Source organism: Euprymna scolopes, chromosome 6 (genome assembly GCF_053919585.1).
Source record: "Euprymna scolopes isolate OS-2025 chromosome 6, ASM5391958v1, whole genome shotgun sequence".
NCBI classification, from domain to species: Eukaryota; Metazoa; Mollusca; class Cephalopoda; order Sepiida; family Sepiolidae; genus Euprymna; species Euprymna scolopes.
Window position 1 is genome coordinate 26,597,554 of NC_136487.1, and position 22,724 is coordinate 26,620,277.

Consider the following 22,724-nt stretch of genomic DNA (forward strand, 5'->3'; position numbering starts at 1 on the left):
TAATTTATTATTCAACACACCTGAAAACCCCTAGAAAACAAGATTTTTAAGGTAGGTTTTGTGTTGATCTACCAGGCCACAATTACAGAAAAAATAGTGATCCCGCACTGAGCAAGAGGTGTTTATATAGAATCTTATAGACACCATATATAAAGGAACCTACAAAGCTTTGAGCAGTATTTATGTAACATATTATTCTATCCTTCTGTAAATAATACTTGTGTAAATATACCACCATGTTGCTTTATTTATTATCGGCCCTTCCAGATCAAAAAACTTGCATTTGTGCTTCTTTAAAACAAGGTTTCAATTAAGGTGTAGCTGTTTGCTTATTACTGTGGAATTAGGTATTGGGTTTTGTTATTTCAGGATATCAATGAGCGTTGGGACGATTAATCGGAATCAGGAATCGGAAAGATCGGACCTTTTGAGTGTATTGATATCGGAATTTCCGATGCCAAAAACGACTCTTTTTATTATTTTATTTAGTTTTGTTTAAAGCAAGATATTTCACTGCTGGTGTGGTACTATGTTTTGATAGTACCACGGGCCATCGGGAGGTGATTGGATCTCACGCAGAGTAATATAGAGGGAAAGGGGAGTCACAATGCACTTCCTAATCCGTCGATCTCTTTTCACCAGACAGCCATGGGGTGAGCACGTAATTTTTGCCTCTCTGTAAACGAAAGGGGGGGCTACCCACTCCCCATCAGTAATAGTTAGAACTATCAATGCAGCTATCTCAGTCTAATAATTTAAAAAGTTTAAGTATTTTTGATCCTTTTTGTAAAACATTGTAAAATATTGTAATATATTTATGTATAGAAATAAAATAGTTAAGGTTTCTCATATATTACAATTGTGTCGTGTCGTGTTGTCTGACTTAAATATCGAAATGGGCCTCAAGACGATTCCAGTCAAAGGAACCCCAACCTGAAGAAGATTTCAACCAGAATACCACCAGAACAAAACTTCATCATGAGAGAGTGAAGGAGCCGGCCACACCCAACAATTGTCACAGTATGGTATCGTTTCTAGGACATTAATATAACACGTGGGTCGGCCACGCTATTGGCCGGCCTATAGTGTTATACTAGTAGTAGTGATAAAATAATAAATATTCATTTATTTTCACGGAAACATAGTTTAGCTTGAGGGTTATTCTTGACACAACCCCTTGACATCAACCTGTCAGTACGACTTGTTTTAATAATAATAATTCCATCTGCATCTGGATTTAGGATTCGACAAAGCCAAATACAACTGTAGGTTCTCACTCATGGTACGTAAGAACTTCAACCGACCAACAACATTTATAAAAGTCAAAAAAATGGTTTAAAGTTATACCTCGTTGGATTTAAAATAACTCCTCCTAGGTTAAATCTCCGACCAAATAGATTAAATTCGCCATAATTTTTCATTTTAGCCCGCGACTCCTAGGTCTATTTTACTATAGGTAGGATGTCACACTATCTTTAGGGGATCGCTCCCAGCCACCGCTCAGGTCAGCTTATCTTCTACACGCTTTGTGGTCTGATTCCTGTTTAAAGTAAGGCTTTAGCTGTATTGAACACAAAAACTTCTAACTTGTATTATAGCGTTTGCCTACTACCTACTTCCAATTGAAGTAGTAATGTTAGCTGTTCTCATAAGTTTTATATTTCCAGTATTTTACTTCCATAGGCATATCGCTTAAATTTAATTTGACCATTACCATTTTATGGTTAGAATTACCTAACCCAGTAAACGTATGACAAGATTAAAAATTACGTCATCTCTTTTAACTAACGGGAAGAATATTGTCATGTGTACATTTTGCTTGTCAACAAAATTACATGAGGCCACCAGGTAAGACAGACTGCTTTTACACTTATCCGATTCTAGTCCCCTCTTTATCTATTTTGGGGTCTAGGGTTGCATTCTAGCCCTCCATTAGTACTATCCACTCCAGCCTCGTGAGAAAGACTTCCAACTGACCAAAAAATGAAATCTTTATGACAGCAATGTTGGAGGTATAAACTGCAACAATCCGAAAGTTACTGTTTCCAATCGCAACATCGACCACGACCAGCCGGCCCACCACATCTATATGAATAACACTCACTATGCTATGTTGACATGGTGCGGCTCATTAACAAAGAGATACCAGAACTATAGACATTGCTGGATGCTGAAAAGATGTCAAAGTCGCTCGTCAGAACACAACAATCCCCATAGCAATCGAACTTTGTCTCCTGTAATGCAACACTATCTACATTAAGGGCAACAAGATTCCTCAATAGGCAAGCCACAGATCTCATACCCGTCACGTTCAAAATAGCTAAGTTCATGATCATGGATACTAATCAGTGTTACACACAGGATTGAAGTTTGCGGGAGTAACAATGTGAAAGGCCTGGCCAAGACTGCCTTTTAGCAGTGCGGACGTAATCTGTTTGCTTCTCTTTATTATCTTATTCTACTAGTACAAATGAGATTTCCTTTCCTTTTGAATACGGACTGAACTTTTTTATTTTAGCTCAAATCTGACTATTACCTTAGTACATTTCTATAGTCCCACTGAGAAAACTTCGAAAATTTCTCTTTTAATTTGTCTGGAACTTCCGTAGTCGTATTTTCCACCTTTTAACAAAATTATTTATTGGTTGGTTCTACAAATTAAACCGACCCATCCTATCAGTACCAAATAAATTTTTTTCAAAATTTCTATGGACGAAATCTTTCAATTTCATTGTGACACCATTTAGTGTTACAGGTAATGTTATTTAACCTTAAAAATTGATTTTGTCTCCATTAACTGCACAAGCTGTTTTGTCTCTCTTTTAATTGTTGTTTTTTAATTTTATTTTCTCCATGTGTGAAGATCAATGATCGAGATGTTCGAACCAGAGTCTGATTAGAGTTTAACTGTTTTATTTAGGTTAGTGACCACAAGGTATTTCCGTAGATTCTTATCTGTCTTTTTTTATCTAGATTGTCTGACGCTGTTTCTATTGTTCCTTTTGTTTCTACAATACACAGCTTTGTGACCAATTTTGCCACAATTGTTACATGTCTTGTTTCGGTACAACGGTGTCTGTCGCCCAACATTGTCTCTTGCAACAATCGCATAAGTTTGGAGGTAATTTTGTTTTTGAAAGGAACAACTATTTTTTTCTTGTGATGGACATACTGTTTTCTTTCTTTACCTTTCCCGGAGAAGTGATATTTTAGCTTGTACTTAATTCTTTTAACATATCCTCGATATTTCTGGAATCTATTTTAACCCTGATTACCAATCTTCAACCAGTTTTTGCAGAGTGAGACATGGTTCACTTTCTAGTCTCGATAAAACTCTATGTCTTCTCTCTGCGTTTTTACCAGAGGCAAGCTCTTGTGCGAATATTAAGTATTTGAAGTCGTCGGCTGGTAATTCTGACAATCGAAAGTCGTTACAATGCTTATTTACAATGGATAATAATCTTGATCTAGTTTTGTCAAGTTGAGACACTTCCATCTTTTATGAAATAGAGTCATACTTGGGCTAAATAATTCCGACAAATGTTTAATTGCGTCCGAGAAATATAATTTGCTTGTTTTATTCGGTAGAATATAGTCGACAAACTTACTATGTTCTGCCGGTTTTGGTTTTCTTAAGAGTAGGCAAATTTTCAACGTCCAACCAATCCTTGCACTCTACCGTTAAAAAGATATCCGTAGCTTCTATAGAAAATTTCAAATGTTTTATCTTCGTCCGGAAGATAGTGGATGTCTCTTTTGTATTTCATATTGTGTTGTTATTGTCACTAAGTTCATTTTTTATTTAATGCTTTAATAAGTAATTCTTTCTGTTGTTTCTGGAATTGAACCAATAGCTATTGTCTGCTCTTTCAGTAGACGGTGTTGTTTTTCTTCTTGTTATTTTTATTGCAAAACATTTGTCTTCTTGTTTTTTTTTGTAATAGAAAGAACACTCGTTGTACTTTCTGGTCATTTTGTTGAAAAGCATGGCTTCTTCAAACATTAATTGTTGGTGCTGTTGAAAAAGCACACGTTCTTCAGTCGGTAATTAAGCATTTGCGCAAAAACTGACTTTAGATCTTCCATAATGTTTCAAATATGTCCGTCTTTCATAAGCAAAGCGGAATTTAGGGGGAAAATAATGGGCACGGGTAAATGTATGGTCTTGTAGCCTACAGAGAAATATTTAAGAAATGTTCTGGTATATCTATATAACCACTTCCTTAACGTCATATTACTTAACATCTAAACTAGCTATCTGTGGCGACTTTAAATGCTAAAATGATTCTTAGGACGCTTAAGACTCCACATGATTAGAAATGGGAGTGATTCTAAGAACTAATACATTATAGAACGTACCGATATTCCAAAGATTCGGATGAACGAGTATAAAGACTATTTAACACGACCCACGCAAGTTTTAACCCAATTATTTTTTTTTCTCTAAAATTAGAGAAGGAAGGGTGCAAAAATCCTTCTCCCTAAGAGTTTTTGCTATTGTAAAGTTTTTTTTCTTCGTTTAGTAACTGTACTGAAAAAAAAACGAACTCTAACTTCAGCTTATACTCTCCGGAAGTGAATAATTTCCCTTGAGCTTTCTTTCTTTCTTTCAGTCTTTCGTTAAATCAACGGCAGTACTCATAGTGGCTTGTCCCTGTGTAGTTCTCAGTAAAATAAAGCTTCTTTCAAGCATCCTCAGACTTGGACTTTTTCATTACAGTGACTTTTTTGTGGGTTGTCAAAGACAATATATTGCTTCGGTTATGACGACCAGAACGGAAGTTTTACAGTTTTATTAGTATTTTCGAATTACTGATTTGTAGATGTTTGTGTTTTTTCTTTCTTTCTGATAATTTAACGTCCTAATCTGTGTATGTTTTTTTTTTAATTTGTTTTGAATTTCTTTTTGCAATGTTATGTTTTTCAGCAGTTGTGGAGCGCTAAAGTATTTTAAATTCGAATTACCGTCGTGAGTTCTCATATACCCGTTCGCTAGTTGTTATGATTCATGATTAATGAGAGAATAACACGGATGTGGATATCAAGTCGAATAGTATATTCTTGGTAAAATGTAGGGCATAAGTAACCTGGATGATGAGAGTGCTTTCTCTCGTCCTCGTTCTGACTTACTTAGTCATTCATTTTTTACTCTCTATTTATATTTCTCCCACCGCAAAAGGATGTGACACAAGGTCGGAAGGTGAGATCAATGATTTAGCGCCCCTAAAGATAAAGCAGTTTGATATGTAAAAATAAATCTGAGCAACTCCGTCGGCATTCTCTGGTGAGGGCGCCTCAGACAACAAGCAATAAACTTCCTTCTCCCGAAAGCTGCAGGGCAAAGCCTATAAGGTTTTATCTCCTAGAGCTACCCAGACCATTTGCCTCGGTCCGATAACTAAAAAGTCACTGAAATGGTCCAGTTTCTGTCAGACTGTTGTGGTCAGAATTCCAACTGGTGTGCCACTCATTTGCGGCTCTTACCTCGTTACGAGCTTATAGCTGTATTTATTAGGTATGGAAAGTTCACTCGTAGGTAGGGTTTCTAACAATATCAGATCTCCCTTAAATAATTTGGCAAAAATGGCACAAAGTGGATATATATTGAACCGTTGCGACTGCTAAACTAACTTTTGTCTAGCTCGAACACACAGACACAAAGCAATCTATACGCGTGTAGCACACACGCAGAGTAAGATCACAGACACGCAACACAATTACATAACATGAAAATTGGCACGTGCGTATTCCTGTGACCGTTGACCTGTCTCTCCCGCTGTTTTTCCTTCTCTTTTCGCATGGATCCAATCATGAACAGGCGAGTCAACACATGGCTTTGCGAACCAATCAGGAAATAATCTTTCGCCTGCACACATGCATGCATTCTCGAGATAAGGACTTGAATGCCTGCTAGACATTGTCCTCGAGTGTCTAAGTTCTCTCTGTAAAGGGGTTTGTCAGAACAACTTGACATGAGGATACTTTTTCCATAGAAGTAAACCTTGACCAAATATTCAAAATCATATAGTATTCGCTGGCCAAATAAGATCTTCTCACTATGGCTAACCCACATTAGCCTTTACGAGGAATGGAGCACCTTCTCCAAGTGATGTTACCTCAGGTAATAGCACGAAGCTGGATACTCCACCAGACTATACTACAACGTATAAAAATGGTTAATTGGGAGAGAGGAAAATTGTGTTCTCAATTTGTTTACTAACTCAGTGTTTGAGAGACGAAGAACTTAAATAGAACATTCGATTATCTATGTATCTCATATTGTTGGAATTTTTTTTGTACCAATAATGGTGTATCTCCCCCCCCCCCTGTTTACATTTATTATTTTTTATCTGGTTCTTATATATGATTTTCTGTATTTCATATCCTTTATGATTTTTAGTTTCGTATATTTTGGATTTGTACGAAACTCCCTTTAATTTGAGAAAAGGGAAATGCTAGCTCTGTGATGATGTCACGAGCCCAGCGCGAGATTCTTGCTCTTTTGAAATTCTGCTGATGTGGAGATTGAACGTGTTGTTCATTGCCCAGCGCTGAAAATGGAATTTTGACGAGCCTCCTTCAAAGAAGAAAACCCGGCAAGAAATTAATACCCGGAAACATGACGTGACATACTTCTGGAAACTATTTACGTGACTACGGTTTTGCACGTATTTTAGAAGGAGTGAAATTATTTTAAAGAAAATACCTTTTGATGTGACAAGGAATTTTGGAATCTCCTATCTGGACAAGCGACGAGGTCTTGCTTCTGAAATTCATCTGTGTGTCTACAGTTTGCATGCAAACTTGGAGGTGGAGACAATTCTAAAAGGGCTTTAAACAAAAAAGGCACGTGCCCGACTGGCTTTCAATTTGTGAGTATGCTCCTAAAGTTAATTTCATATGCGAGTATGATTAGGAGATACTATTTTGAATATTATTATTGAATTCGTTAATGGATACACACATCTTTATAAGAACCAGTGTTATTTTTTTCATAATATGTTACCTTGGCGTTTCATAAGTTTGATGCCCGCAAAGGGAAAAATTTGCAACTTATTATTGTAAATAAAATCTCTTCTTCGTTTCAAATCAAGACCTTTATATTTTATTCTTTAACCCCTCCCCCTCTTTTGTTTCATGCTGTTTTTTTTTCAGGTTAGTTACTTTAGCGTCGAATTTATCAGGAAGCAAGATAAATTCCGACAATATAGAGTTCAAGTGTTAGCCCCAGGTTGTGGGCCTCTTGGCTTCTGAGAACTTCGACTGAAGTAAAATAAAACAAAAAAGAGGTAAGAGAATTTGATTCCGCCATGAACAATATCTTTAATCACGAACATTTAATTATTACTTAAATACAACAATTAAGCATTACTTAAATACAGCAATTAAGCATTACTTAAATACAACAATTAATCATTACTTAAATACAACAATTAAGCATTACTTAAATGCAACAATTAATCGTTACTTAAATACAACAATTAATCATTACTTAAATACAACAATTAATCATTATGTTGTACTGTGGTGTGGCCCCCAGGTTGGGAATCGTAGTAGTTCGTAGGACCCCCTGGTTGTGGCACACAGCAATTTTAATTACGTCGATCGTCCGTGGTTTCACCTGTTTACTAAGCGGTTGTCATGACAACGAGTTAAGACTAGTGAGTTATCTCACCTTAGACTGGCACTTTTTTTCGATCTTGCCTCTCGCCAAATGTCAAAAAATGTCATAACAGTGTTGAACCTGAAAACAAATCGGTTGACAACTTAGAACGATCAGCCGTAACTTAAAACATGTATTAAAGACGTAAGTCACAATTGCTTTGTTTTTGTATAAAATTATATTTTATAATATCATACATATTTATAATTTAACTGTTCGTCTTTTTCTTTTGGTAGTTTTGAAATTCACAGCGATAGTAACAGCGTTCTCACAGTAATCTGAGGAGGGAATGACGTTTCGACGATGCAGTCTTCAGCGACGTTCTGTTGCCTTTCTCTCTCCTCTCTGTCTCTCTGTCTCTCTCTGTCGCGCGTCTGTTCCTTATATGGCATTCAGCTCAACTTTCTGACGTCACGCGTCCTAGAGCTAATTTACATATAACCAACAGACAATTCCAAGGACCTAGGAATTTAGGTCTCGGTTTCCACGTGAGTCCTTAACACGTTTTTGTTTTATTTATTTAGTCGGGCGATTATTTCTGCACGTGCTGATAATCCACCTGTTTACTAATTGTTATATTTCTCAGGAAATTCCATTCATTGTTTTTGTTCGCCGTAGAATGCCGTGCAAAATATGCGAATTCCAGTAACCTGATTTCTCGTTTTGTCAACAATTACGATCGTCCGACTTTTTCTATTTACACTGCGAATTCTTTATTTTCTTTAATTCATACTAGTGGACTATCGACATTCGATGTCCACCTTTCAAGTTAATAAAAAGGGATTTTATTTTAACCTTTATGTATCGGTTGTCCTTAGCGAACCGCTACATAACAATTACTTAAATGCAACAATTAATCATTACTTAAATACAACAATTAATCATTACTTAAATACAACAATTAATCATTACTTAAATACAACAATTAATCATTACTTAAATACAACAATTAATCATTACTTAAATACAACAATTAATCATTACTTAAATACAACAATTAATCGTTACTTAAATACGACAATTAAGCATTACTTAAATGCAACAATTAATCGTTACTTAAATACAACAATTAATCGTTACTTAAGTGCAACAATTAATTATTACTTAAATGCAACAATGCTAACAAAATTTTCTGAGCACTCAGTACACCTTCAGGTAATCTCTGCTTACACGTGTACACCGCACGGATGTTCTTATGTTATTTATGCTCTGTTTGCAAATAAATGTCTTGTATACATTGTACTCGCTATACTATTCAATTAGTTATCGTCGGAGTGATCGGTAACTCCGATCTCAACAGATATGGTCAAAAGAATGAAAACAGACTTTTAACAAAAGTAAAAGCTGTTTGCTAGCAGATCTATCATTAACACATTTTGACTGGAAAAGGAAAATAATTATAGCAGCAAATATTAGTAATGAGGGACTGGGTTCAAAGACAGATTTACAAAGCTAATAGCACATGCCTCGAGAACGTTTCTGCTCACAGAAAGTCAAATCGAAAATGAGTTTAACAATAATATACGTTATAAAAAAGTCAAATCGAAAATGAGTTTAACGTTATAAAAAAATATTTAACAGGATTTTATACCAAAGATGATTTATTCTGTACGACGAGCATGTGCGGAAACACTCAAGAATTATATACCAATATCTGAAAATGAGTTTGTCCAAAGCCGATACCAGAGTCATTCGGAGAGTAACTGCCAAGATTGCTCTGGTAACGTGCCATATTGAGTTATTTCATTTGGGATCGTGTCGTGTCAAATCGGTGGACTCGGGTTTGAATCGACGGAGATATTCGGGACCAAATTGATCATGTCGTGTTGAATCGATGGAGTTGTTCGGATTTTTAATTGAAGTTCAGAATCGTGCCGGGTCACGTGGATGAAATTGTTTGGGCCCGATTGTGATAATTTTTTTTCTGTTGTCTCTCTATGACGTGACCGTCTTGATGAGCGATACTCCTCCCCATTGGAGAAGTTAAAATCCCCTTAAAACCCTGAGTAAGACCGGGTAAATATGCTGCGATTGTCCGTTAAACGTTAATTGAATCTCGGACAGCAGCAAGTGACCTATAAAAAGGGACGAGTTTATTGTGTTTGATAAAAAAAACAGACAGATATTTTCATTGTTTGGAACAATAGCAGAAACAGATATTTCTTTTATTGTTTAAAACAATGACAGGAAATGTCAGAATAAGGAGCGATGACATTCGTCTGGCTTGAAGAACCCCAGCTCAGACGTTCTGAATTTCTGAGTAAAGAAAATTGACAGGGTTTGAGCCCTTGGGGTCGTGTGAAAAGGATTTCATTTTTGGTCGCAGATTTACGAAACTGCGGACAAATTGCTGACATGCACACACGCAAATTGCATCCGGAGATTCCCCAGAAACGTGTCTGGCCTTGCTTGGTTTAGCGAATCGTCAGACCCACCCCGTCACCTTAGTATAAGAGCGCATACCTGTGGCAAAATAGACAGATTGAAGCCAACTCTCGAGAGAAACACACGCTCCCCGAGGACGCCACACCCCTCTCCATCCATCTTGACCGCCATCGTGAGAACAAAGAATAAGATTCGCTGCAAATCTTTATATTTTCTGGTGTAATCGAACTGAACGTTATATATATGTAAAAACTTGAACTTTCATGAAATTAACTTTTTCGTAGTAACAAAACCTGAGTCTGTCTTTCTTTTCTGGAGCGCATGCGAAGCTTTTTGCTTTCAGCAGAAATCAACAAGGAGCTGTGACGCTGAGACCCATGTGAGGACTTTCCCATCAGTATAGACGATCACGACCAAAGCCAGAGGTCAGTCCCTGACCTGAGCAAGAGATCTCTTTACATCTCTCCCCCCGTGAAGCAATATTCTTCAAACAGACCACAACTGTCAATAAAAATATTTGGCTCGACACGGCAAATCGGTTACAGCGTTGCGATGCAATTTGATTGAATTATAATTTTAAAATAGAATATGTATATTCAAAGATATGACACGTCGATGGATTTTGAAGATTGATATCTAAATATACAGAACCACTCAAAGAAAGAGTAATAATAGTGGCGCTAAGAGACGAAAGTGAATTGTTGTGTCTGTTATTGTGAAAATATCATAAAGAAAGATGCAAACAACAGGTTTAGGTAGAGAGAATATATTATACAAGAACGTGAATACAAAAAAAAAAAGGATGTCGGTATTTCCGACTGTTAAGTTAGAAAGTCTCACATAAGGTCGCGATATTTTCCTCCGAGAGTATTAACCTCGTGGTTTATATAATGGTTAAAAGAGTTGTTTATGAGTTAATATGTATAAACTCCTTCTCTCAAGCCTTACTTCGCCATACTTTTTTCCTATTTGGATCGATAGTTAAAGGATCCACAAATTTTCTTTCCCCTTCCGATAGGCGGCGTTCTGGCGCTGCTTGAGATGATTCAATGTCGAAAGTGTCATATATCATCTCAATGACTTCTTCGTGAGGTACATACGCTTTCTTATTTGATTAAGGTGTCTTTGTGCATGAATTTAGGACCTTGAATGATGTACACCATATTTCTGATTCTTTTGTCTGTTGAGTCCAGTTCCCAGAATGACGTGTAGTTTTTGTAAGTTTTGTTGAAAACTTTTTTTTTGGGGGGGGGGCTGATAGCGTTTCTTAAACACAATAGAACTCCTTAATTTTTTTTTTGTAAGTTTTTCAAATACAGGCCTTATTTTTCGCTGGAACATAGTCTCTGTTGGGAATAATGCTGATGATGTGTTAGAATAAGGTGTGATCCTATAGACTTGTAGAAACTGTTGCAGTACCGTTTTTGTCGGTGTGCCACATGCTTTTTTGAGTGCGTGTCTTATATATATTTTTTTTAATTTCTTTTTTTTTCCTACTTCACCACATTCCCTCTGGTTGCTGTATCTGGTATTTAAGTAATTCAACTGGTCCCTCTTCGTTTTTTATCTCCTTCTGTCGTTGTTCCATCTAATATTAAACCCATTCAGCCTGTGTCTTTCTTCGTTTTGTTGTGTAAATCAATCTGCAACTTCCACATATGTAACAAAGCTGATTTTAAGTTTTACATGGGTTTTAATTTTCTCTTTTAAGAAAAGGGAAAAATGAATATAACTTTGAATCGTGGGAAGAAAATTAATTACGAATTTTTATGTAGATTAACCCAATGTAGATTTAAAGGTTAATAAAACAATTCTACCCCCTCTCTCTCTCTCTCTCTCTCCCTCCCCCCTCTCACTCTCTCTTTCTCTCTCAATTAAAGTTCGCCTTTTTTGCTTGACAGAAAAAGTTGATATCAAGTTCCTTTTGTCACAGCATTTAATATTCTCTTTGAGAGAAAACCCTAGGGTAGGGGTGGGAAAACTACGGCTCGCGGGGCCGCATGCGGCCCGCCAAAGGAATTCCTGCGTCCCTCCAAATACTGAATATTGAATTGTGGTTTTCTCATGGCCGTGCGGACTGCCGGACACAAGTACGGGCAGATTCTTGCAAAAATGAAAATTTGGAGATGAAAAAGTATCTTCGTTAACAATCTAACTAAATTTATGAAGAAAAAAAAAACAAAGAAAGTAAAAGAAAACCAAGAAACATTACGAATTACGCATTAAAAAAAAATATGACTGTTTTATGGGGACTGGTAAGTTCACACTTGGTTCCCAGCTAGACTGCCAGGCGTAGTTTTATAGGATCCTTTTTGATTTGCCGCGCCCAAAACCTTTGCCTGGCCGAAAACAGGCAATAAATTATTTTAATATACTAAAAATATTGTGGTGACCATAAAATCTGGTGCTTGTAGTCTGGGGTACCGCCGACCGACCTTAGCGAACTCTCTCTCTCCCATCTCCGTTACTCCTAAAAGACACTAAAAATTTTCATATGATATTTAGAATCTCCAAAAAAAGGACATCTTATAAATTCCTGTTGCCATTTCCAAACATTTTAGTAAGTTAAAATATTGACTTTTGTTTACATCTGTAATTATGCTAATTTGTTACAAAAATTGGTGCTAATGCAGAGAGTGATCCGCGCTATTTTTTAAAATCGTATTTCCACGTTTAATTAAAGTTTTATTATATGTTTTTTTTATTCAGTTGTAAGGTTAAAGTACAGAATAGGTACAAAACACCCTCCCTTCCCCATATTTAGAATGGCTTTTTAAAACGCGGATCATTCTCTGCATGAGTAGATGTATCAGGAAGTGGCCATTAAAAATGATGATCAGAACTTTAATAATTCAACTTACTATTTTTCGAAGCTTATAACTACTTGAAAAATGTAATTCAAACCCTAATTTTTTTTTCAATTAAAGGAGCAAAGATCAAATTTTAAAAAAAATAACAGGTTTAATAGCAAAATATGCAATATTTGTTTTTTAAAGCGGTTTTCTTTAAAAAAATATAAAGAAAATCAACATATTTTGACTTGCTTATAAATATATGTATATATATATAAATGCCAAAAAAATATACTATTAAATGGGTAGTTCCATTCTTCATTGTTAAGAATTTATCCATATTTATATTTTAAATTTCATGTATTTTTTTAATAAAAGGATTTTTTAAAGCGAGGGTCCTAGAAAATCGCATTTTTGTAACGTGTTTTGCGGCAAGCTTAAAGAGCTGCTGCTGCTAATATGAAATTTATCAAATATGGATTTGTCCAAGTGACATAAATAATGTCTCTTTGGGTTTGTATTACTGTACACATAGATTCGAAAAATTTGACAAAAACAAATATATTACAAATAAATATTATCAAAGGTAAGATAAGTTAGTTTTCTTCCAAACTGGATATATTTTTCATGTTTTTATTCAATGTAACATGTTTATTCAGCTCGAAAAACATACAGTGTTTACCGATGTATTGGAAAATTCAAAATGGCGCCCAACTTTCTCTTTAACACAGTAAGTTTGGGAAAAGGTGTTATAAATAATAAACTAGACAAAATACTATTAAAAACCCACCGAATATATGTCAACCTATGTCACGGTAACATATATTGAGCGAGTTTCTAACAGTATTTTGTCTAGTTTTATATTTAAAGCACCTTTTCCCAAACTTACCGTGTTAAAGAGAGAGTCGGTGCCATTTTGAATTTTCCAATACATCGGTAAACACAGTATGTTTTTCGAGCTAAATAAACATGTTACATTAAATAAAAACACTGAAAACATATCCAGTTAGGTAGAAAAGTAACTTATCTTGCCTTTGATAACATTTATTTGTTATATATTTGTTTTTTGACAACTTTTTCGAATCTATGTGTATAGTAATGCAACCCCGTCTCTTTTTTATTGCGTGTGTTAACCAAAATTAGTATTTTTCGTCCTCCGTAGTTAAAAAGAAACGCACATTCACTTATAAGTTTTTCCCCTAAAACAAAAAATCCACTTCATCGATATTTTTAAAATTCTTTTAATGAAATAAACGAGTTTTTGATTGATATATTTTAATACTTCTTTATCGACTGAATTTTTTTTTAATATCTAAAAAAAGAAAACATTGAATGAAATAGAAAAATTTGCCGTCAACGTCTGGTATTTACTTGACGATAAAAGCATAACATGAGCTTTCATTAAAAAAATATCAACGTGGTTTAAAAGAAAGGTTTTACACTTTGGACTTTACAGGCAAATTTCCAAAAAACTATTTTTTTTTTTTTGTTTTAAATTAGAATATTTTGTTTATTGATCTTTAATCTTCAATTTGTGATATATAAAACTTTGGTACATAAATGTCTTACAATTTTAATAATTTCAAAATGGGAGGGGGTGAATTTGAAAAAAAAAACATTTAAAATATATTTGGTTTATTGGAAAGAGCATAAAATTTCACATTGACCCTTAAAATATCGTAAAAATTGAACCAATAGAAAAATTTTGATAGATTTTTAAAGTTCAAAAATTGAAAAATATTTAACTCGTAAAATTCTATTGATTTTTATTACGTAAAAAATGGCTGCATGAAGGCACGCCGACATTGAAGTCAGATTTTCGTGAAATTTTTATTACTTGGCAGAGCGGTAGCTCTAGATATATCTAAGGCTTTTGACAGGGTATGGCATGAGGGTCTCCTCAGGAAGATTAGATCTTACGGTATCACTGGTAGAATACTTAACATAATTAAATCCTTCTTAGATAAGAGAAAAATCCAGGTAGTCCTCGACGGTCGCACATCTAAACAATATGATATAAATGCGGGAGTGCCCCAGGGTTCTATCCTTGGACCTCTATTGTTCCTGATATTCATAAATGACCTCCCCGACAACATTGCCTCTGAGATGGGTATATATGCTGATGACACTACACTCTATGGCAGACACGACAGGAAGACGAATGAACACATTTCTAAAGAAATGGCAGAAACACTAGAGGAAGACCTCCAATCTGTAGTGGAATGGGGACAAAAGTGGTTGGTCGCGTTCAATGCTGCCAAGACTAAACTAGTTTCATTCAATAATTACAAGAAACCCTCTCTACCACCAATAGCAATGGCCAACGACTCTTTATCTGAGAGTCCATCTTTCAAACTCCTTGGCCTAACGTTCACAGGAAACATGAGTTGGAACAATTACATTGAAGGCATTGCCAGGGCCGCTGCAAGAAAGGTAGGCTCTCTCTACCGTGCTAGAAAACTACTAACACCCGAAAGTATCCTGTACCTCTATAAGGCCACCATTCGCCCATGTATGGAGTATTGCTGCCACATCTGGGCTGGTGCATCTGCTACTAGTCTCTCGCTCCTTGACAAGGTTCAAAAGAGAGTCGCAAATCTGATAGGCCCTGAACTGGCATCTAAGCTTCAGCCTCTGTCCCATCGACGAAATGTTGCATCCCTCTGCCTGTTCTACAAGTATTTTAGTGGTGAATGCTCTGATGAACTGCAATCACTTGTGCCCCCACGATGCGAGCACCCTCGACAAACCCGACAGGCTACTAGATCCCACCCCCACACTGTAGAGGTCCCTAGATGTAAAAGATCTTTTTACTCCAATAGTTTCTTCCCCAGAACCGCAAGACTCTGGAATTCCATTCCAGGTCCCTGCTTCCCCAACAGTACTGACGTGCAGAAGTTCAAGTGTAACGTGAACCGACACCTTGCTGCCCAAATCCCTACATAGTACCCCAGTAGTTGTTGCCCCTGATAGTAGCCCCCTACACCAAAGTGGCAATTTGCCTTGTTTGGGGTGAAAATGTAATAAAAAAAAATTTAAAAAAAAAAAAAACTTATCCATTTTTGAATGAAATTACATATAAAATGCAATTTCCTTAAAATATACAAGGGGAAATATTTTTTTAGTGCGTGTTCCCCCTCATATTTATTTTTTCGAAATTTGAACAAAATATATTTATATCTATCGAAATTTCTATTTATTATCAAAGATAAGAGTTCAAATAAGTAAAAAAATATTTAATTTTAAAAAATTTAAATACACATAATGAATAAAAACTCACCTTAAAGTTTAAAATTAATTAAAAATGATATAAATTTAATATTATTATGTTTTTTAATAGCGTTTTTTCGAATTAATATACTATAATCAGTTGAATTGACAAGAAAAAGAAACTTCCTAAAAATTAATTAATTTTGAAAGATTAAAACGATTAAAATTCCATTATTTCAAAATGTTCCGTTACAACATAGATTTTTAATTAATTAAAAAAAAATTTTAATATTAAGTTTTAATATAAACATAGCTCTTGTCAGCTATTTTATCGCCAGATGAAAACCGATTTGAAAATATTATTGCACAAATATTAAGCATTTTGTAGGCCCCCCCACATATTTTGTTTGTCTCTTTTTACCGAACAAAATGTAGAAGCCGGTTGTTAACCAAATGGACATTCAGTAAAACTGTATTTCATATTTATTATACAAATGTTTATAATATTATTAATCATTAAACTGTAAATCTTAAAACCTAACAAAATTATAACAAAGATTAATTATTAATTGCAGTTTGAAGAACATAAACAAAGGTTTTAAAAAATAATTAAGTCGCTTCTGCTTTTCCATAGTTCGTATAGTTAACACAAATCTGACGTCACGGAATCATGCTTTGTTTTTTTCACATTGTTTTGGCAGTCCCTAAAGTTCCGTTCAATTTTTGTAACAACAGAAAAACATAGCGTGCTTATCTATATTTACCAGCATTAGCCCTCTTCAGAAAGATATTTGCCATATTTATTTTATAACTGCATTTTACCAAACGTGTCAATGTCTTTGAAATGTAAAAAATAAATGTTCATTTTCCTCTGTTGAAAACACAAGCATTATCAGACAAATACAGTTCCCAGTTGATGGTTCTAAAAGAGGAATTTATCAGAATATTTGCTGATTTCAAGGCAATTGAAGGACAGTTTGATTTGCTCAGCTTACCTTTTGTATGTGACGTTGAAAAGAACTACAGGTAGATCTTATTAATTTGCAACTCTTTAAAAAGGCTCTTTGAAAATAAATCACTAGTCGAATTTTATGCATCTCTGCACCCAGAAATGTTTAAAAATCTCAAAAATTTTGTGTTATTTGCTTCAACTTACATATGTGAGCAGACTGTCTCCATATTGAAAATCAACAAATCAAAGAACAGGTCACTTCTCACAGACTTAAATCTTCAGTCAGTGTTAAGAATCAGTACAAGAAACTTGATACCTAATTTCATAGTAAATGATTGCAGTCAGTTGCATCATTCTCGTTGTGTCATTTTGATTCTTCTGTTGCTCAGTTGCTGCGCTACTTTGTTTTTCAAATAAATATGTTTCATGTCAAGTTACTGCTTTAAAATATCAATACAAATATGTTTTCCTCTTTAAATTGAGTTACTTTATTTTTAAATAAATATGATTCCTGTGACGTTTCTTCTTTAATATAGAAATTCATTTTTGTACTTTGAGTTACTTTATATGTGTATCTTTTAAAGATTTTATTCTAAAATATTAATTCATAAGATATATATTTTTTTTATCTCTTTAAACAGAGTTACTTAATAATTGCTTTTATTCTTAAAACAAGGTTATTTTGTTTTTCAAATGTGTTTCATGTGAAGTTCATACTTAAAAATACATATTAATAAAATTTTCTTTTAAAGTTTAAAGTTACTGTATCTTTCAAATAAATGTGTTTTATAGGAGTCTTCTATAGTACTTTAAAATGCTAATAAATGAAAATCAATTCGATTTTTTCTTTGAAATCCTTTTATTTTGTCTTTTTTAAATATCAATTATATTGGAAAATATACTATGCGTCCCAGTAAAATTTAGAATTTTTTAATGCGGCCCTTGCACTGAAAAGTTTGCCCACCCCTGCCCTAGGGGAAAACACGTAAACCGAGAAGAGAATTTTAAGTTCAATAAAAAAATCAAATTTTTCATTCATTTTTTGGCCGTCCAACAATTTATCTCTATTTTAGTTGTTGCATTGAAATGAAAGTTGGTGATTTCTAGAAAACAATCCTTTAGAATTTTGTAGAGTTCAGTGCAACACTCAGATTTGCTTCCTGATCCTAAAAAGTTTAGTCGTCCGATTCTACGGTACCGACCCTCCGAATGATTGTTTGCTGGTGTTTTTCAGACTCGCTTTGCTCGTTCGAATATTTCGTCACAAGTGGGTGTTGTTGAGGTGAGTTATTTGAACACCATGTTGTTAATTCGTAGACTTTGTCGCTAGTTGTTGCGGAAAACTAAGGTATTTTAAATTCGACTTTTCAAAATCTAATCGCCAGTTATTGTGGAAAACTAAGGTATTTTAAATTCGACTTTTTAAAGCGTGTTCTCGAACTTATCGCCAGAAATTGTGATAACAATTCCATTTTTCCTCCATGAATTCTCGAGATCTCGTCGAAAGAGTCGTAAAGAAAGATGTGGACAACAGGTTTCGGTACTGTAGCAGAATTGGCAATAACCGAAATGGGGGGAAATAAAGAGCTTACCTTGGATACGTCTGTTGTTGTGTTGCGGGCTGAGGGAAAAAGAGTGGAAGAGAGTTCCAAGATGGCGTCCATGGGTTTTTATTGGCGTTGACCCCATGCAATTCTCACAGAATCGCATATGCTCTCCCGCGATTATGTAAATATATAATTCCCAGCTGCTATAAAGGCAGAACTCTGAGAATGCGCAGCCATTTCTATTAATGAACCAGATTTCACTGCCACCTTTGACCATCAAAGCCGAATGTGGACTGCATCATGGAAGTGGTCTGAGGATCACCCCCCTGAAAGGCTACACAATCGAGTGTCAGAATACCCAGTACTGACAAAAATCCATGAAGAATACATGCAGGAGCTCCACACCTGGATAGATAATGGTTGGCTCGTGCTGTACCCAGAGGATAAATTGGGACCCCCACCCCAAGGCCTAATTCCTCTGATGGCTGTGATACAGCAGAACAAAGCCAAGGTGCACCCGGTGATGGACTACCAGGAGCTAAATCATTACATAGACATGTTTACAGCCAACACAGATGTTTGTGCAGCTAAGCTGCACGAATGAAGACAAAAAGGTTCTGACGTTTCTCTACTGGACCTCAGGAGAGCATACCTACAAGTCCGGGTCCATGAGACGCTGTGGCCATACCAGACTGTGGGAATCGACAGGAAAAAATACTGTCTGACCCGTTTGGGGTTCGGCTTGAATGTGTGTGCCCTGATAATGAGAGCAATTGTCAGCGAAGTATTATCCCAGGAAGAAATTGTAGGCCACGCTTACATTTTTGTAATCTGCTTACATTTTTGTCAATGAAAACATGCTGCCTACGACCCGTGTAAGAGAACACCTAGTACAGTTCGAGTTGGAGTGCAAGAACTCAAAGTGGTTGAAGGATGGTGCACGGGTGCTGGGATTGGCGATCAGGATGGAATGCAGTGAACTGCGGTGGAAGTGAGGAAATGCGATTCCAGAGGCTCCCAGTATTGTTATGCAACAAACAATGTTCTCCCTGTGTGGTCGACTTGTCAGGCACTTTACGGTGTGTGGTTGGCTTCATGTGGCTTGTGGAATACTCAGAAGAAGAGTAAGTTTGGTAACAAAGGGCTGGGATGATGAAGCGAGGGATGCCGTACTGCATCGTATGATGTTCAAAACCTTAGAATCTGTGCAGCAGGACGATCCAGCCCGGGGAAATTGGTGTGTGGACGGCAAAGAGCTGAATATATGGGTCGAAGCTAGTTCTCTGGCAATTGGTGCAGCCTTGGAGACAAGTGAAACTGTGTTGGGAGACACATATTGGCTGTGACCTGAAGATGACTCTCAGCACATCAACTTACCTGAACTGGACGCTGTATTGAAAGGCATCAATTTGGCTCTTCAGTGGCAGGGCAAGGTGCTACACATAAAGACAGATTCTGTCTGTGTATACCATTGGGTCTCGGACACACTAACTGGAAAGGTGCAAGTACACACCAAAGCAACAAGGAAGATGCTTATTAGGAGGTGACTAAACACTCTCAAGGAGCTCATAAAAGAGTACAGACTGACAGTGGATGTGACGCTGGTTCCATCAGCACAAAACATCGCTGACCGATTGACACAAGTACCACAGCAGTGGTTTGAGGCGATGAAAAAGAAATAAAGGCTTGACCCGGTGATCGGCGCAGTTCACACAGACGAGCTGAATCAGAGTCAAATCATGGCTATTTACAAAAGTAGTGGACATCTGGGGGGTGCAACGCACTACCTACTTTGTCAGAAAAAGTTGCCTAACCACGACAAAAGCAACCGTTAGAACGGTCATACGGAAATGTGAAAAATGTCAGTCCATTGACCCAGTGCCAGTCAAGTGGGAAAAGGGAAAGCTGGAAGTGAACAAGAATTGGCAGAGAATTGGAATGGACATCACGCATTATGGCACCTTCCATTTTTTAACTTTAACAGACTGTGGTCCATCGCGTTTCTCCATTTGGAGGAAATTAGCAAGGCAAGACTCAGCAAGCGTGATTCATCAGTTGGCGGCAGTGTTCCTCGAACATGGCTCACCACATGAAATCCCTTTAGACAATGACACGGCTTTCTGCAGCAACATGTTCCAAGCATTTGCACATAAATGGGGAGTTCACTTGCGATTTCATTGTGCATATGCTCCAGCCAGAAATGGCATAGTGGAGCGATGTCACCGTACAGTGAAACAAATAGCGGCTAGAATGCGCTGTCCCATACAGGAGGCTGTCTACTGGTATAACATCACACCCAGAGACGACATATCTCCCTTCACTGTGCCTGTCTACAAGATTTATCGATACAAAGTTTGAATAAAGGAGACCAATCTTGCAACTGCGTCCCCAGGTCCCAAGAACAGCTCTTACCAGTTTGGAGATCACGTGTGGGTCAAAAGACTGCAAAATTGATGTACCATGAGATTCGGCAAGAGTGAGGTGACCAATCAATTTTGGTGGACAGTGTGCCTCGCCACATGAAGGATCTGTGCCCTCGCCATTATGTTGTTACAGCAGAGGGAGAGGAAGACTCAGACAGTACAATGTCTTCTGAAAGGACAGAGAGTATGATGCAGGACGACGGAGAGGATTTTGAGCCATACTGAAGAAGCGGAAGAAGGACCACCTGTCTTGCCTTTACGAAGGAGCACCAGACAAAAACGCCTGCCACTAGACTGCCATCTTTGTAATCATGAGATCATGGGGGGAAATAAAGAGCTTACCTCGGATACGTCTGTTGTTGTGTTGCGGGTTGAGGGAAAAAGAGTTCCAAGATGGCGTCCATGGGATTTTATTTGTGTTGACCCTATGCAATTCTTGCAGAATCGCATGTGCTCTCACGCGATTATGCAAATAGATAATTCCAGGCCGCTATAAAGGCAGGACGCTGAGAAGCAGTCAGGCAGTGTCCTGCAGATCATGTGTAGGTAGTTCTGGCAGTTGGATTGTTCTTTGTGATGAACCACGAATCTGCGAGGAGCGAGTTTTCTTCTGCCTTTTTTTTTTCTGTCTCCTTCTTTCTGTACGGTCATTACAGCTAAGAAATCCCTCTCTTCTAGAGGTGGGCGGCGCAGGGCGAAACTGACTATTTCCTATCTTTGTTCCTGATTCTTTTCATCATTTTGCATACATTGGTTGGACTCAAAAAAAGTCTATTTATTGTTTAAAAAACTGGAATCCTCAGAACACAAACAATGTAAGCGCAATGGAACGATAGTGTTTTGGGGGTTATATTAATATTAGGTAAAAGCCCGCTAAGTTTTCTTACATCCTAATTTTATTAAAATGATCCAAAAAAATAAATGAGATATTGCAAGTTGGACAAAGATCAATACAGATAGAGACGGAATAATGGTTTAAACTATGCCATCATGCATGTAGTTCATTTATACCTCATTTTACGGAAATCCGTTTAAACGTTCGGATAAGATGTTTCTCCAGATACAATTTCAATCACTATTCTTTCCATTTTATGTATGTAGATTATAAGAGCAGTGGAACAATTATGTTTTGGAGTTATATTAATATTAGGTAAAAACCCGCTAAGTTTTGTTACATCCTAATTTTATTAAAATGAGCCAAAAAAATAAATTTTGCAAGTTGGACAAAGAAAAAGAAATATAGATAGAGACAGGATAATGGTTTAAAATATGCCATTATGCATGTAGTTCAGTTATATGAATTAAAACCTACATCTCTTCCGGTTTGGTGGTGGTCGTAACAGCAAAGACGTCACGTTTTTCCCCATTCTTTTCCTCCTTTGTGGTACGGGTTCGAGCCTGCCTTCCTACTACTACTTTTTATTTTTATCAATACACAGCTCCAAACACTCGGGCAACGGTGGGCTGAAATGCTAGTTTATATATAAATTAATATTTGCAGTTCTTACCTTACAATGTTTTGTTAAAAGAAAAATCTTCAGGAGTTTCAATCATGCATGTATACCATGTGAAGTCATTACGACTGAGTAATGATCCTCCTTGTAAAAATAATAGAACAATGGTTTTTATGGGGTTATTATAGCAGTATTGGACAAAAAACCCGTAAGTTTTGTTTACATCCTAAAATAAATGAGATATTGAAGTTGGACGTAAAAAAATGAAAAGACTATTCCATTTACAATCCAACAAAAT

The 22,724-nt window shown here is 36.3% G+C and overlaps 1 protein-coding gene across 1 annotated transcript in view; it reads right to left on the minus strand.

Annotated features, from left to right (window-relative positions):
• LOC145277586 (uncharacterized) overlaps positions 1 to 22,724 on the minus strand; it is a 110,833-nt gene that overhangs the window by 65,959 nt on the left and 22,150 nt on the right. The gene's annotated exons all lie outside the window — the stretch shown is intronic.